Source organism: Protopterus annectens, chromosome 10.part0 (assembly GCF_019279795.1).
Source record: "Protopterus annectens isolate FY-2018-M chromosome 10.part0, PAN1.0, whole genome shotgun sequence".
Classification (NCBI taxonomy): Eukaryota; Metazoa; Chordata; order Ceratodontiformes; family Protopteridae; genus Protopterus; species Protopterus annectens.
In genome coordinates, this window is record NC_056744.1 from 1,539,689,955 (window position 1) to 1,539,702,837 (window position 12,883).

Genomic DNA, 12,883 nt, shown 5'->3' on the forward strand with positions numbered 1-12,883 from the left:
CTGTAAACTAGCAAGCATTATTTTGTCTCTTTACAATATTGTTTATGCATTGCAACACTTTAATACAAAGCTCTTAACTAATGACTGCTAAACAAAACAATAATAAAAAAAATAATTTGCCACTTTAACTGCAAACCCTTTATTCTGCTAATTAATTTGACTGTTAGTTCTGATATACCTCAAATCATAGAGGCATACGGTTACCCTTTTTTCCTAACCGATCACACCCAATATGTCTTTCTGAGCACTTCAGCTGTGTCAGCTGAACTCAAATTTATTTAATCTTTAACCCATAAATCTGCATGTTTCTGACGTAACCAATTTTTAAAAAATCTGTACATTTGCACATATCTCTTTACTGAAGTCTAAATCAGTATATGCAGAGTTGTTACTCTTTGAACTGTTAGCTGCCATAATCTTTGACCTTATAAATTCTGACAAGACCACACTTGTATTTTTTCCTATGTGCAACTGAAATTGATTTGTCTGTAAACAATAAAATAACCTTAAACAATGACAGATTAATGCTCTGATCTTTACAGATAGTTATGGAATGTATTATTTTACTTAGCACTGAAGTCCATTCTTCAGTTACAAAATCTGCACTTTGATTTCTCTTATCTTTTCTCAGTGCAAACATTGTCCTTGATTCTGAAAATAAGAAACTAGATGAAGTAATTTGAACTTGAGACGTTGCTTGCATGTTATGTATATAGACTGTGTTAACATCTGTAACACTGCAACATATTTCTGTATTCTGAATTGTATATATTATATTCTATACATTTGTATGAGAAACTATACTACAACTGAAATTATTATGTTGAATTGCATGTGCTGAAGCATGTACATTTAATCTGGAGACCATACTGACTTCTTAGTCATTAGCTTGCTTCCTTGATTTTAAACCTTTTGCGTTTAGACATATTTAACATTTTTGAACTAATAACCTTTAACTTTAGGAGAACATTTTTAAATTAAACCAAAAATTTACTGACGTTTTAACTGTAGCAATATTACTTGACATGTTTACATGCAAATAACTTTAATTGATTAATTTAATTTTTTTGAACTGTTAACTAAAAGGTGCCTATAAAGTATTGCATAACTTTATGGTCTTGGAAGAAATGTGAGCCATTGTCTGTAGCTTATTAACCTTTTCCTTGCTTCTTGACTGTATGATGTCACACTGGAAACATGAAAGTCTGTGAAGATAGCTGTTAACTGGATATCTTTTATGTTCAAAAGGAACACTGCTTTGATTTAATACTGGTCTGCTGAAGTTATGTGAGGCTTTTCTGAAGAATGCTGTGTCCGTTTTTTACATGAAGTAATGCTGTCTTAATGAAACTTGTCATGCCATAATTTTTTGCTTATTCTACATAGAGTTCGCAGCTTTATTTATGGAAAAAATACTGGTATGCTGCTGAAACGTCTGTTATGAAACATTTGCTGTCACTCTAAACTGTTAATGAAACTTTGAAGTTAAACTGGCTATTGCAGTAAAACCGTTCTTGAAAAAATTACTTACTGCAGCTGTTTTTGTTGAAGTTTTTTAGAACACATGTAGTTGAATGAAACAAGGAGTGCTGCACTTTAATGAAAGCACTGTTATTTTGTAGTCTGTAGAATACATGAAGTTGAATCAAACACTGCTATTTTTTACATTTCTGTAGAACACACGTAGTGTAACCAAATTTGGAAATGAAAGATACGTTCACTAAAAGGATGGTCTGCTCTCTGGAGTGCTGGTGTAACACTTCTGCTGTATAAACAGTTACTGTGAACTTAAAAATATGCTGTACCAGAAACTGGATGTGAAATGGTTACAGCTGCTTGCTGGGTTGCATGAAGTATATTTCTCTCCAGAAAGCAGGTCATGTTGGATGCCATTGTAAGGATTCAGATTACTGTACTGTACCATAATTAGCTGGAAACACTGTATGCAATGAGACTGAGAAACGAAAGTCTTATTTACCCAAGTGTGTGCTGAACAGGTGCCAGTCTCTCCTTTATGGGTCAAGTCTTGTGCACTTTTTAGAATAAATTTTCCAAACACTGTAGTTAATTTAATAAGGTTTTATTAGATGTTCACAATATCCAAATATTGTCTTCATTAACAGTACTGATAAACAAATTAAGTTGCTGCACTTTATATTCTGATTATCCTGAACAATGTAAACTGACATAGTCTTTAGATAACCTATTTTCTGTACTCAGGCTAGAATGTTTGACATCTTCTCTGAAGTAACAAGTCAGACGAACTAACTAACCCTAATTGAACTTCTATCCTAAAGACAGCATAGTATATTGCTTTAGTCTAGTAAATTTTCTTATTTACTTTTTTAACATTGGTCTCAAGCTTCGTATGTGCTTATTTTAACATTCTGTTAAGGAACATTCTGTAGCTGATCTTTCCCTTGAGAAATGAACATTCTGTCTGTACACTTTATACTTATCTTTCCTTTTTAATAAACTGTCTTCCATGCTTGGCCAGCAAGGTTATTTTTCTTTCTGCTTAACTGTCTTTTATGCATAAATGAAACACAATTTATTTTACCCTTTAGCCTGTCTAATGTCTAATAACTACTTTAAAATGGAAATCCCTAATCTAACACCCAGTTTTCTTTTAGTGACTGTATAAGCACTAATAAAAAATGCTCTGCAGCCACAGTCTTTGAATTAGAGATTAGTTAGAGTTAGTGGCAGGGTTAGGGTTATGCTTAGAATGCATGATTAAGGTGAGATAGGGGGTGAAGAAGTTTGTTACGATAACCATGAATATACTAAATGTATTAATTTGTTTTTAGTCCATATTGAATCCATGTTGTCATTATCTGATTATTGCTCTGTTTGTCGGCACCATTGTGCTTCTCTGCAACAGTTATTTGTTTTTTTCTGCCCCTCACTCAGTTAGAAGCCTGAATGGTGCTGCCCTCAATTTGAAGCTGAGGAGGAAAAAAGTTCCTCTGAAGTTGAAGATCAACCAAACAAACAAAAAATGTTCTTGTGATGCTGTGGATCTCTTTGCTACAATTACTAACACTCACAAACACACACACACACACACACACACACACACACACACACACACACACACACACACACACACACACACACACACACACACACACACACACACACACACACACACACACACACACACACACACACACTAAAAGTCATTTAAGCAGCTGCACACTGTGAGATACCATCCACTGCTGCTTATGTAACTGTCTGTACTGTACCTGCACTCAGTCAGCTACTTTTGAAGAGAAAACAGGAAAAGTGGTTTATTGGACCTAAATAATTAACCTAATTTTTTTTATAATCACAACCATAACAAGCAAGTAAGCCAGCCATTGAGCCATCACCCAAGCCCATACCTTTCAACTCTCCAGATTTTCACAGAATATCCAGATTTTTGGCCTCATATTTTTTGGTGTATTCGTCATAAAATTTGTGTTTTTCTGGCAAGTCATTGGGAAGAACTGAGGACTGAAGTCACTAAATAATAGCATACATTTAAGTTTCAGGCTTCAAATCCTTCAGAAAATGTATGTTAACACAAACCTTGTTACTCAAGCAACTTTCTAAGTTTATAAGAGCAATATTTAAAATATGTCCCTATTTTTGAGGGATGGGAGCATGTTTAGTGTTATCCTTAACTGTTATGGTGATGTCATGGTAGGGGATGTGGCCAGTTTCATATTGGTCACACCCCCATATCCCACTTTGGCCCACTTAAAAGGTGGCAACCATATTGTTATATGTGATAAATAGCTGTTATCTGCTTCCAGCAAAAGAAAGTAGGTAAAGAAGAATTAGATTCCAAACAGTAAAGGGCCAAGCACAGATCCCTGGGGTATGCTAATGGTGACAGCTCTACTGGTGCAGGTTGATTCACCAACTTTCACCATATGTGTTCTGTCAGTGAGTCAGTTGGTTACCCACCTAGTGATGTAAGGATTAATCCACAGCTGGAAGATTTTCTCAATGATACCCACATGGGGGATTGTGTCAAAACCCTAGGCCAGATCAGATAGGCAGTATGCACTGTCCTGCCTTCATCCAGGCCTATCACACAGAATTAATGGGCTGTGACAACATCACAAATCACCTATTATGTGACTCAGGACATACACCTACCTGACATGGTTGAATACACACTTCAGTGCACCCTCCACATGGGCTTTGGTCCCATAGAAGGGTGTAAATCAACATGCATCTATCTGAGTTGGGGGGACAGCACCTAATGCATGCATGTATAGACACAGCCTGACTCTCCTGAACTGTGAGGTAGACCAACATGTCATCATAGACCTTTTTCTACACTGACACTAGTAATATCCTGGCTGTGTGCAACAGACCTCTGTCAGCTGCTAATGCTACATCATGTCTGCTACATCTGATAGATGTCCCTCAAAGAGGTAATTGAGAGCATGTACAATGACAACACTATCATCCTGTGGAACTTGACCGGGCCAAGGCATTTGACAAAGATCCACACTGAGGTATTCAATCAGCACTGTCAGATGTGGGCATAAACAGCTATATCACCAAGTGGGTGGACAAGTGTATTGCATACGTGACATCTCACTATGTTGAAATGTGTAAAGTGACCTATATCTCAGGTCCAGTGATCAGGTCTGAACATCAGGGCCGTCTGCTAGCTCCTTTCCTGTCCATTATTTAAGTGATGGCATCACAAATGACATATACATCTTGTGTCCAAACAGCTGCTTGAAGGACTACAGATTGTGAGTAATCATTGACTCCAACTGTGTTATTCATATAATACAGACAGTATCAACATATACCAAAGATTGCTGCCACAGCCATCATAACACCTACAATGACAAGAAAACATGGGGGTGGGGTGGGTTGTTACATCAGGAAAACAAACTGACAACCCAAATATAATGTGGACATCATACAATATAATCAAACCAATAGGTATGTGACCTGTGTCTTGAGGTACATGGTAAGTGGAACATCCACCAACATGTGGTCATGGTGCTGACTACTCCCTTGTATGTAACACAACTACTGAGTATGTGAAGGATATCTACATCTGAGGACATAATACCTCCATAGTTTCTAGCCTTCATCACACTAATAACCGAGTACAACACACCCATCTTCATGTACCTCCCTACACATTCTCCACTGATGTTTAAATGAAGTGTACCACCTTTGTCACAGTGAGCTCTCACATAGCTTATTATCCATACCTAGGTTTTCTTTTTGTGACACAAACATAGCTGTCTGATGGTGTGGAACCCCCATCAAGTTGTTGCACCAGATCCATGTCTGCTACCTGTTCTGGTGATGCACAAAGTACATACGTAGGTGTTTGACAACATTAATGGCATGGATAACATTAATGACAGTGTGGATTGTAGTCTCTTTCTCTCTCTCTCTCTCTCTCTCTATATATATATATATATATATATATATATAGGCTGAAGATAGTCTGTGATAATCTGCCTACTGCAACAGTGATCTATTAAACATCTACTGTTATGGAAAGTTTCACTTACATAGTTGTACTGTGTTCATCTTTAAATCACTACAACAGTAACCTAAACTGTAAGTATAGACTATCATAGCTTAAAATGAGAAGAAGAAGATGCATCAAAGTCCAGCAGCCCTCCAGGAGCCCCAGGAGAATAGTCCTAAAAACCTGCTCTGGACCTGGAAAAGAAATCCAGTCTGTTATGTTTTCTAAAAGTATACACAGAGGAAGAAGTTGCCTTTCTGTGATACTTCTAGAGTGCACTCATTTCCAAAAATGCCACAGGAGAAAGCAAAGCTCTGGTAGATTGAGACCTGACCTTGCTTGGAAGCAGCTTGCCATGGTGAAAATAACAATACACAGTACCATGGGACAATGATTTGGAAATAGTATTTTTGATACTATCCCTTTTACCTTCATTAGAAATAAGCAGTTGATCCAAAATCCTGAAGGTTTTAGTTCTGTTAGTATAGTATCTAAGTTGTCCTTTGATATCCAGAGTATGTAATATACTTTCTCCTTTATTTTTAGGACAGGGAAAGAAAGTGGTCAGATCCAGCACTTGGCAACCTAGGCAGCTGCCTGGATCCCGGTGTTGGCCGGGGAGCCTGATTGTACTATATTAATTAAAAAAATAATAATATAAAATGAAAGTTTCCTGCACAAAACACAATACTTCTGAATTTTCTTAGTTGTGTCCAAAGCAAATAGATAGGAAAAACTTCTGGGAATTGACATGAGATTTAGCTCTCATTTGAGCACCATTTTGAAATAGCGAGCAGACTGAAAAGCACACTGAATTTCTTTTTATCAGCATACGAACACACCTTAAGGGAACAAGCTAAACTTGTGTGTGTGTGTGTGTGTGTGTGTGTGTGTGTGTGTGTGTGTGTGTGTGTGTGTGTGTGTATATACATGCATGCATGCGTGCATGTGTGTGTGTGTGTGTGTGTGTGTGTGTGTGTGTGTGTGTGTGTGAATGAAAAGCACACTGAATTGCTTTTTATCAGCATGCGAACACACCTTAAGGAAACAAACTAAACTTGTGTGTGTGTGTGTGTGTGTGTGTGTGTGTGTGTGTGTGCGTGTGTGTGTGTGTGTGTGTGTGTGTGTGTGTGTGTGTGTATGAATGAAAAGCACACTGAATTGCTTTTTATCAGCATGCAAACACACCTTAAGGAAACAAACTAAACTTGTCTGTGTGTGTGCATGCGTGCGTGTGTGCGTGTGTGCGTGTGTGCGTGTGTGTGTGTGTGAATGAAAAGCACACTGAATTTCTTTTTATCAGCATGCGAACACACCTTAAGGAAACAAACTAAACTTGTGTGTGTAAAAAATGCCTCAGTTAGAGGATCTGGCTAGTTAAGAATTTTGCTTAGAATCAAACCCTGTACCTTTAGTGTAGGAGTCAAGAAGCTTAATCCTCCACACCAAGTGCTAATATTGCTATTGTTCTTCTTCTTATTCTTCTTCTTCTTCTTCTTCTTATTCTTCTTCTTCTTCTTATTATTATTATTATTATTATTATTATTATTATTATTATTATCTTTGATAAAGTTCTCAGAATTATAGCCAGTTAATGTTAGTCATTAGACTTTCAGTCTTTGTTATTCACAAAATTCTTGTTGATGCAAACCTGTTATGTTAATTTTTTAAATGATTTAGAGTAGTTTGCTCCTATCTGTCTCCAGTTTTGCAGAATATCACGAATTTTGCCTCATATTTTTACCCTGTCCTTGAACAAGTCACTTAACTAGATAATACTTTTGGGCACCTTAAAATTTGGGTTAGGTTATTCAGTGGTTTCCTGCATTGCAAGCATCATCATATGTGCCAAATTTCTTTGGATGTGATTTTTGGTTTCTTTAATGCTGACAGTGTGTTTATTATTTAGATACAAATAAAGCGGACAGTATGCAAGCTACAAGTTAAATGTTAATATTTTAACTATGAATACATTTTTAATTTAGCTTGTGTTTTACAGGCAGACAGGTGGGAAACACACTGTTTGTCTACTACTTAGTACAGATGAGTAAGGCTATGAGTTATCCAGAATGCTTCCTATAGTTCATGGTTTGATCCCCTCGGCCTTCGTTTGTCTTCTATGTGACTCTGTCAAGTTGCATTCCCAGACAGTATTTCTGAAAAGGGACACTTGTGTCCAGTGGCTGTCACAGGCTATTACCAAATGCTTTATATATTTGTCTATCAAATTCCTGCACCCTTCACATAGACACTAATTAGTACTGCACTATATGCTATTTGAGTATGAATCCCAGCACATCTCTTGTAGTTTAACATGGTGCCAAATGTGTTATTTCAAGGGAAGAAAAGTGTCCTGCTCTAATGTTAAATCTGTTTCCACTGTGAGTGGATTTTTTTTAAATGGCTGTTAGTGTTTCTTCTGTATAATTTGAAATAAAATTTTAAATTAAATCCAAATCTCTGTCAATCTCTTGTCATAATTATAAAAGTAAATAGTATCTACACTGGCAGGTTTAAGCAGTGTTTATCTGTAATTGGGGGAGAGACAGCCAAGTAATGGGATATTAGTATGGCTGGCAGGGGTCTCAATCATTGCCTTCCACATGGCTCCATTTGTCCATGTTCTGGTTCTGTTGACTCTAGAAGTGTATGATGCTGAAATACAGCATTATTAGCCACACAAGTAGGTCAGTCCTGTACTGAGTGATGTGAGAGTGGATAGCTATTTGTGATGAGAGAGGGAGAAGAGATAGGGAGGTCAAAAATAAGATATAAGCATTGCCCCAAATAAAGTTGCTGCATGCAATAATGTTTCTCATTTTAGTGTGACTGAGCTGATAAAGTTAAATGGTTATTAGTTTGTCTTTGAAGGATTAGTGAGCATTTGTGCAAAGCAAGTCAGAATACTTTAGTGTAGCTATTTTTATTACAATCAAACATTGTGTTGTGTATGCAGTCAATAAAATGGCTATAACTATTGATTGTAGATATTTATGGAGTATAATCACATTTTCTTTCACTGTTTACTGTAATTACATTGAACAAAAGCTGCTACAGTATTTCTATTGTCTAACTATTTTGCTTTGTTCATTCAACTAAAGGCTAACTTAATTCACTAATAGGCTGGATTGCGTAATGCACTTTAAACAGGCTTCATTTTAGTAATCTACGTATGTTGCATTTTAGTAATATTTTTTGTAGTACCTTCTTTACAGCCACCAGAAACTGCAAAAGGGTTGACATTTGTCAAGTCTTATAGTCTGCATTACCTAGAGTGATGATCTCAGCTGTCTGATCTTCAGCATTCATTATATAGTCATTGATGCGTATTGGTCTTCAGCATTCGTTATATAGTCATTGATGCGTATTACTGCGATACAGTATTTTCTACAAGATCAGATTGTTAAGGATTTCTGCATTTAGTTGAAATCTGTTACTGTGGCACTTAGTGCAGAGGACTAAAGCTCTGATTTGTTAATGAGCTGCTTCCTGTGGCCATGCTCCAGAGTTTGAATCTTTCCACCTTCATTTACCTACTTAGTGACAACATTGAGCAAGTCACTTAACTAGACAGTGCTTTGGAGCAATTAGGAATTTAGCCTAGGCTCCTTATTGGTCAACAGGGCTGCATGTCTAGTAACTATGAACATGTTGTCATTGTTTGCCAGACATTTTCTGTTGCATAGCTGATCTAGTTCAGGAAATCTGTGACAATATCACCAGCACACATTTTTTTAAAACAACCAGCACACAGTTTTTTTAATGCAACATAGTCAATTTATTCTTCAGTTGCTGCAGCCACTGCATTTGTAGATAAATGATTGAAATGCAAAGTTGTTTGCCAGCAGCAAACTCTACATTAGTAATAGTTTTCTTTAATGTGGAATTATTCACATGACTTTGACTTTTGCAGAGATTGTGCATATTGACTTAACATATGTTACAGATAGTTATAATTTCTTATGCTGTCATAAATACTTTTCTATTTAGACTAAGTTACACATAGCTGGATCTTATGGTATGATGCTAGGTAAAGTACATGCAATTGAATTCTTCATAACAATAGGCGGTGTACACAGTCAACAAAGTGAGTATAACTGCTGGTTGGGGTTGGGGGTTCTCTGTGGATAACTTATGTTCTTTTCATCTAGTCGTCTTTAGACAGTCTTTAATTTAACTTAGCAGGACTAGTGTATAGGTGGGTGCCAATTAAGTTTCTTCGTCTCATTTAATACCTGCTTTATGTCTTTAGAAAAAAGGTGCTGAAGATGTATTAAAACACTATCATCCAGGTAGTCAGTTGAAGAAGTCTTAAGTTGAGGTATATCAAACAATCCCTGTCTTTTGTGAGCAAGTCAATTTGTGAGGTAGCCTGTGGCAATCACAGTTATCTTTGGGGAGTCCTTCTGAATTTTTAGAATGGCCCTAGATATTAGTGGAAAAGATGAGAAGGCATAGAGCAGCATTCCCATCCACAAAACTGAGAAATCACCTGTCTTCCAGATGTCTTTATAAGGAATCCTGAAGCATAATTTCTTTAACAGTTGATTGTAAATGGGAGACAAACAGACCTTTTTGTGGAGTTCTAGAGAGCTGGTTCAATTCCGGAAGACCCACTGATGCAGTTTCTATTCATGCAGGTCTGTCCTGTTCAGCTTGTCCATAATAATGCTTTGTTCTGGTGGAATGTAGGAATCCTTTAATGAAAGACTGAGCTAAGTTGCTCGGTACCAGGCTACCATAGTTAGTCTGCAAGAAGGGGTATGATCTGTGTCTCCCTTGTTTGTTTATGTACCACATCATTATGGTGTTGTCTGTGATTACTAACATTTGTCCTTGAGACCGAAGATGGTTTAGAAATTTGAAGGCATTTATTATTTCCATCATATCTATGACATTTATGTGTTTTGGTGTGTCATGAATGCCCCACAGATCCTGAACCTCAACTCCCTTGGAAATAACTCTCCATGCAAAGTCTGGGATTTCTGTGATTACTGATTAATTGGAAGCTGGAAGGGAGAATGGAAAATCTGGGTTGAGAGAACTTTTAACTTCCTTTGGACAAATCCCTGTACTGGAATATGATAGGAAAGAGGGTGCTGGTGCTGGATCCACAATGATCTGAGGAATCATTGATTTTTTCTCATATGAAGTCTGGCTACAGGATCATGAGAAGCCTGAGATATTCTCTGGCTGAAGTCAGAGATTGGTTGACAAAATTCAGAAAATGCTCTTTATAATGTTATACTTTATTATAAGCCAGAAAGGCCCTAATCAGAAATGTATATTGTCCTGTGAGAAAGAGTGAGAGAAGAATTTTCTAGATTAACCTGGAATCCCAGACTGAGAAGATATTTTCCAAGCCAAGGATTCTTGACATTTTGGTAAAAGAACCTGCAAATATAAGACAGTTATCTAAATATGGAAATATGTCTTATAACTTGAGATGAGCTGCTACAAGAACCATACACAGTGAAAATCATTAAAGCAGTAAATAACTTTAGGAGAGGTAAAGAGAACTGAATATACAAGCCAGTCACAAAAACTTTTAAACATGTTGTGAAGGCTGCCAGCCCACCTAGCTGGAATTTTGTAAATAATTCTATGTTATTTGTGAATAGTAATATGGTTTGTACGTTTGCCTTACAAATAGAAGAAAACTGTATGCTCCCTTGAGAAAGCAAGTTATTCCTCCAACATGACTTTCTGTATATTTCTGTATTTAAATTACCTAGTGGCCCTTTCTTCAGGCAGACATCCAGGAAACTAATCTCAGTAGAAGATGTCATCAAAGTAAATCTTAGGAAGTCAGTGGTTGTCTCCAAGTAACCCACAAATTGTTGTAATAGCTCTTCATCACCATCCCATAAAAGAAAGACATCATCTGCAAAACCTTGATAAAATTGACATGTGCATAATACCTTCTTCTTCTTTCGGCTTTTCCCGGTTAGGGGTCACCACAGCAGATCACCTTGTCCGCACATTGAATGGCAGTGGAGTTTTACAGTGTCGAGTTGCCAGCCCGGCACCCAACCTTCCACAGAAGGCACACTCGCACGCACACCGAGGGCCAATTTAGAGTGTCCAATCCACCTGCAGCATGTCTTTGGGATGTGGGAGGAAACCGGAGCACCCGGAGGAAACCCACGCGACCACAGGGAGGACATGCAGACTCCGCACAGAAGGCACCCCAGCCGGGGATCGAACCGGAGAACCTCTTGCTGTGAGGCGGCAATGCTACCCACTGCACCACCATGGCCACCCACATGTGCATAATACCTATTGTTCTTAAATACAAAGTTGTCTTTCCAAAAATGCATTACTAAATTAGCATAGGAATTTGCACATGGGGTGCTCATCGCGATACCCTGTTTCTGTAGACAGATGTCTTTTCAAAAAGTAAGAACGTTATTCTCTAATATTAACTCCAGTAATGTACAAATAAGCATAATAACATCCTGACGGTATAGACTGCTAGCATGTAATATAGCCCTAATAGCTCTTAAACCAAAATAATTGGGTATGATAGTGAACAGATTCTTAACATCCATAGTCACTAGGAGCCATTCAGAGGTCTCACGTGCTTTTTCCATAAATTCAAATAGATCCCCAAGGAATTGTTTGCTATCTTTCAAAACTGTATGAATCTTGGATAGGACTCCCTTCAGTCTGTCTTCCACAAACATAGATAGGGTTTGTGTGATCCACCCTGCCCCCGCTACAATAGGTTGCATGGGTGGATTCACAGAATCCTTATGAATCTTAGGTAGACCTTTAATAGCTGGCAAAGTTGGATACTCAACATTTAAAAAGTGATACATTTGTTCATCTATAACCCTAGTCATTAATAGGTTGTATAGCATCTCATGTATGTAATTGATTATTCTATTCACAGCCAGTCTGTCAACCTTAACATAAGTGTTCTCATCATCTAACGAACATTGCATAGAATTGAAATAATCCATCGAATTCATAATAACATCCCCACCCTTATCCGCAGGTATGATGCATATAGACCTGTTGTTACTTAAAGATGACAGGGCCCTGCATTGTTGCAAAGTCAAATTATAAAAACATCTCTTATGTAGGCCATACTATGTCCAGCTAATATCATTTTCACAAACACGAACAAAAGTTTCTATGTGCTGTGGTAATTGTGGATTAAAAGTACTTGGTTTCTTAAGGGAGATATCCCCCCCAAATTTATTATCACCAGACAGTAATTTCAAAGTGATGTTATGAGCAAAAAGCCATAGATCTAACAGTACATCACTAACATTAGCTGAAACAGCTGGCATGTATGATAAGCCCTTATTCAGGACTTCATATCCATGGCTGTTCAAAGTATAGTTCAAAAGATTGATGACCAAGTCATTTACC